Genomic DNA, 6,300 nt, shown 5'->3' on the forward strand with positions numbered 1-6,300 from the left:
AGCTACGGAAAATGAAAGGCCTCCCAATTCTCAAAACGTACATTCTATGTATAGAGTGAGACAATAAACAGCAAACAATCAAGGTGTCTTCTGTGGTTCTAAGTACCAATGGTCATGTAATTGTATACGGTGTTAAAAGTACAGCTCCTCTTTCACCTTGTCCACTTCTCACAATTTGGTGTTCACGTATTTTTTTCATTAATGAATACACACACACGCATGCATGGACACACAGACAGTCTCCGTTAACATGAATGAGATAATTCTGCCCTTATTCTTCTGCCACTTTAATTTTTACTTGATATCTCTTGGCAATATTTCTATATCAACATGTAAATCTACCCAACGCTCTTTAACTACTGCATATCATTGTATAATATGTATAGTTTGTGGTTTTTAGCAACTCCACTCGTAAATTTTCCACAAACAATTACAAACACAATTCTGCACAATTCAAATTACAATTACAAACAATTCTGCAGTAAACATTATTATGTTTAAATGCACCACATGGTCTCTAGTATAGAACAGGGCTGTGTGTGTATGTGGATGGTAGCAGTAGTGCATACTGCCAGGATTTTATATTGCTAACTCCTAAAAGTAAAATCGCTGGGTCAGAGGATATACATATTTAATATTTTATAATTTTTGCCACATAGCTTCTAAAATTTTTCTACCAATTTATATTCCCAGCTACAGTATATATATATGTGTGTGTGTATGTCCTTTTCCCACACTTTTGTTGGTGTTAAATAATTTTTATTTTTATTTTTTTTTATGACAAGAGTCTCACTCTATTGCCCAGGCTAGAGTGCTGTGGCATCAGCCCAGCTCATAGCAACCTCAAACTCCTGGATGCAAGGGATCCCTCTGCTTCAGCCTCCCAAGAAGCTAGAACTACAGGCACCTGCCACAATGCCCGGCTAATTTTTCTAAGTAGAGACGGGCTCCTGCTCTTGCTCAAGCTACCCTTGAACTCCTGAGCTCAATGAATCCTCCCACTTCAGTCTCCTGGAGTGCTAGGATTACAGACATGAGCCCTTGTGCCCAGCCAATAATTTCAATCACTTAATCTTGTCATCATGGTGCATAAAATAGTATCTATATTAATTTATGTTAAGTCTCTATATGCTAACTAGTCTGAACTTTCTTTTACGTTTACTGAACATTCTATAAATTTCTTATTTATTTCTTTGCCTATTTGTTTGTCTTTTTCTTACCGATGTATAGATAACTTTTAACGTACTACATCAAATAAGTCTTTTCTCTATATCTATTAGATTATGTAATTAAGAAGTTGAAACTTTTTATCCTTTTTTTCATAAGCTATTCATGGAATGCCTCAAATTATAAGTCTCTTGAAAAGCCTAACTTTCTTCAAATTCCAGGAATCACATGTGTTCTTCATGGGACATCATTCCATACAGGAAACAAGTTTATCTGTTTCCTGATGATAAACTGACAACTTGAATTGTTATACCATGCTTTTTACAATAAAGCACAAAATAGTGGGAGTATTTGAGAATTGGAATATGTCATGTGGAAATGCCTTTGTGCCCAAATAACCTCATAAAACAATCTGGCAACCACTGATCCATGCATCCAGCTGTTGACCTAATCAACATCCCAAAATCATAGTGTCGTCTACTAATGGCTGCTATAGCTAGAGAAATGCATAGAACCTTTGGGCAGCAGAATATTGAGCCCTAAAAGGAGGCCCAAGAAGACCTGTTGTGCTGTGGGTGGGGCCTGTGAGCCTGCCATCCTCCTGGGAGCAGCACAGGAAGATGCTTCAAGCTGAGCATCTACTGTACCCAAAAATTTCCCTATGAAACAACAACTGGATTTTATATGACTGAATTCTTGCTGTTGAGGGTAACAGCAAAGGAAAAAACTTTATCAAATTTTATAAGAATTTAAGAGTGCACTAAAATAAAACATTTCACTCTCTATCAGTCAAGGACTACAAATCCATGGCGCTAGAAAGCTCGTTGCTTGTTTCCCCCACTATTAAGGACTCCCAAAGCTCCACTCTACACCTCTCCCTCCTCAGTTTCACCAGGCTACTTAGGCCCCTTCATTACAGTTACCATACAACAGTCTTTTTTGTTTGGTGGTTTGTTGATGTTTTTGCCATCACAGCCCTTGTTTCATTTTATAACTATTTGTTAATTTGTGCAATTTCTATCTCAACAAGTAGACAGCCCTAGGGAAGCAGGAACTATGTCTGCTTTGCTTGTCACAGTCATGCTGTAAGTATCATTGTGAATCCTTGTTCCCATCTAACCTCACACCAAAGGATACTTAAATCATTTTAACTTAAAAGACACAATTATGCCTAAAAATGGTGAACCTACGTGCAGCCAACAGACAAAACAGATAAACACCACACTGATTGGGAGCTGAAATGGTGGGTCAGGTGCTCTGAGGCTGGCATCTGATGGAGGCAGCCTCTTTTATTTCTTCATTATCACTGGGACCTAGTGGCAAGCTACAAGAGCCAGGTCTACTGCCAGTGACCTCACACACAGGCAGGTCCCTCCCATCTATGAAAGGCAGTAGGAGTAATCAGACACAGCTGAAGAACAGGATGTGGGTAACGCCACTTGCTGGCTAAGCCGTTAGATTTGTAATATGATTAACATCATTGTGGGGAAGTGGCACAAAACCTTCCAAATTTTATTTCTAAACCAAAACTGCAAAACTACTAACTTGGTGAGAATGGGAAAGAGAGAAAAACAAGCACTCCTGTTTGATATGGGTAGCATTATAAAATTCCAAACAATACAAGAAAAATAATATTAATATTAAGAAAGAGAGTCAACAAATGCAGCAATGACTTCGTTTCTGACAAAAGGCAAATATCAAAGCCATCTGAAAAGAAAGGCTAAAGCAAGAGTTTCAATATTTTCAAAAAAAATAAAAATAGGAAGGAATTCATAAAAAAGGAGCAAGAAATAATGAAATTAAAATGTATTAAAATGATGAAGACTATAGTCATTGTAGATAAAGTCTAATTACACAAGGCAAATTCTAGACTAAACACAGCTGAGACATTTATAAAAAGCAATGAGGAGCTAACCCACAACAAAATGAATATATATATATTTTTTTTAGACGGAGCCTCAAGCTGTCCCCCTGGGTAGAGTGCTGTGGCATCACAGCTCACAGCAACCTCCAACTCCTGGGCTCAAGCGAGTCTCCTGCCTCAGCCTCCCAAGTAGCTGGGACCACAGGCGCCCGCCACAACACCCAGCCATTTTTTGGTTGCAGCCATCATTGTTGTTTGGTGGGCTTGGGCTGGAGATTCAAACCCGCCACCTTAGGTGTATGTGGCTGGCGCCTTAGCCTCTTGAGCCACAGGCGCCAAGCCAAAATGAATATTTTTTTAAGTAAAAACAAAAAAATGACAAGAAAAGATTGAATTACTTCAAAACTATCTTTTAGGCTTGTTGCCTGTGGCTCAAGCGGCTAAGGCGCCAGCCACATACACCTGAGCTGGTGGGTTCAAATCCAGCCCAGGCTGCTAAATAACAATGATGGCTGCAACCAAAAAAACAGCCGGGCATGTGGCAGGCACCTGTAGTCCCAGCTACTTGGGAGGTGGAGGCAGGAGAATCGCTTGAGCCCAGGAGTTAGAGGTTGCTGTGAGCTGTGATGCCATGGCACTCTACCCAGGGGGACAGCTTGAGGCTCTGTCTCAAAAATATCTATCTACCTATCTATCTATCCATCTATCTATCTGTATGTTTTAGACATTTCAGAAGATGAGACTACAAGAATGACAGAGAAGAAAATGTGAACAAACAATGGCCCTCAAGGCCACAAGGATGACTACACAGGGATGACTATAATTAAAAGGGGAGTAAGAAGCCGGGCCTGGTGTTGCACACCTGAAATCCCAGCACTTTGAGAGGCAGAGGCAAGGGGTTAGCTTGACCCCAAGAGTTTGAGACCAGCCCGGGCAACAGAACAAGACTGTCTCAAAAAATATAAGAAAAAAAATTAGCCAAGCGTGGTGGTGCACACCTGTAGTTCTAAGCTACCTGAGAAGCTGAGGCAGGAAGCTCCTGGAGCCCAGGAGTTCAAGGCTGCAGTGACCTGTGATGTCAGCACTGTACTCACAAGTATGTGAATAAGTTGAAACACATACATTGCTGGAAAACAGTTTCATGTTCCTCAAAAAGTTAAATATAAAGTTTCCATATAACCCAGAAATTCCATTCTTAGGTATATACCAATAGAATAGAAAAGACACATTCACCCAAAACCTTTTATATGAATGTTCATAGTAACATTATTTCTATAGCCGCAAAATTGAAAGAACTCAGTTGTCCATCAATAGATGAATGGAGAAATTAAAGTATATCCATAAAATGGAATATTATTTGACAATAAAAGAGAATGAATTGTTGAGACATGCTGCAATACGAATGAACCATGAAAACATTATGTTAAATGAAATAGATGAGACACTAAGGTTGTCTATTGTATGATTTATATCAAATATCCAGAACCGACCAATCCATAAGGACAGCAAGCAGATTACTGGTTGCCAGTGGTTCAGGGGCAGAGGGAATGGGGAGTGCCTATTAATGTCACTTTAACTATTAAAATGTCATTTTAACTATTAATGTTACCATGTCTCTTTTGAGAATGATTAAAATGTTCATGATTAGCTCATCGTGATGGTTGCACGATTTGGTGAATATACTCATAAACCACTGAATTGTACACTTTAAAAGGGAGAATTATACAGTGTGTCAATTATATCTCAATCAAGCTATTATTTTTCAAAAGGCGGCCAAAAATGTTATGGTGTTGAAAATAGATTTTATTTTTCTCTGAAAATAGACTTTAATTAGAAGATAGAAAATACAACCAGGATACCAAGTAGATTACATAAAGTAAATCTGTATTTGGTACAATATAGTGCAACTTATAACCTCATCAGGAAAGAGAGAATATCAAAATTACCAGAGATAAAAGACAAATTACCCACAAAGGCATCACAGTTAGGCTGACTGAAGGTTTTATGTCAGATATAATACAGTTAGGAGATGATGAAAAACATCTTTCAAAGGCAGTGGAGGAAAAGAAGGATATGGAAAGGGGGGGAGGATTCCAACCAAAAATTGTTTTAAAGTCGTATTTAAGGGTGTATAATGAAGACAGTTTGCATAACACAAATATTTGCATCTTTGTTTTATGAGGATGTTGGTCTGTGATTTTATTTTTCTGTCAACATATTTTTCTAGTTTAAGTAGTAGGGTAATGCTGGGTTTATTATAGAATCAGTTGAGACGTGGTCTCTTCTGCTTAATTTTCTAGAAAAGTTTTATAAAATTAGCATTATTTCTGGGGCGGCACCGGTGGCTCAAAGGAGTAGGGTGCCAGCCCCCTGTGCTGGAGGTAGCAGGTTCAAACCCAGCCCCAGCCAAAAACTGCAAAAAAAAAAAAAAAAAAATAGCATTAATTCTTCTTTAAATATTGATAGAATTCATTAGTGAATCCACCTTGACCTGGAGTAAGCTTTTTTTAGGGGGAAAGGAAGGAGATAATTTTTAACTACAAATTCAGATTCTTTAATAGTTATAAGTTTATTCAGGTTATCCATTTCTTCTTGGGTGAAATTTAGTAGTTTGTGTCCTTCCAAGAAAGGTCCATGTCATCCAATTTATTGGCACAAAGTTGTCACAGATACTCACAAAATGTATTGGTGTGAAGTCCTTCATAACCTTACCTTTTATCTTTTTTGTCTGGAGGACAAAATACCCTTTCCTCTCCCTCATCCCCACTATTGACAAGACCTATCTTCTCTCTTCCTTCCCTTTTCTGTTCACCTGAGGATTTATCAGTCATATAGACCTTCTCAAAGAACAAGCTTTTGATTTCATTAAACTTCTCTTTTATTTTCTGTATTATGTTTTATTCATTTCTATTATTTTCCTTCTTATTTCTTTTTCAGCCAAGTGTGCTGGTGATTACTTTGTTCTTTTTTGAGTTTCTTAGACTTAAAGCAAAGGGCAATGACTTGAGATTTTCTGGTTTTCTAATACAGGGATTTAATACCATACCTTCCTTTTTAAGCACTGTTTTTATCTAAAACTCACAAATTTTTTGTAATGTTTTCATTTTTATTCAGCTCAAAGATTTTTCTAGTTTCCCTTTTGGTTTTTTCTTTGACCCAATTATTTAGAAGTAAGTTTTTTAATTTCCAGACAGTTGAGTATTTTCCAGACATTGTTTTGCTGTCATTGCTAATTTAATTATACTGTGATTAAAGAATATACTTTATAT

This window comes from Otolemur garnettii, unplaced genomic scaffold (assembly GCF_000181295.1).
Source record: "Otolemur garnettii isolate 467f Iridium unplaced genomic scaffold, OtoGar3 scaffold00071, whole genome shotgun sequence".
Lineage (NCBI taxonomy): Eukaryota > Metazoa > Chordata > Mammalia > Primates > Galagidae > Otolemur > Otolemur garnettii.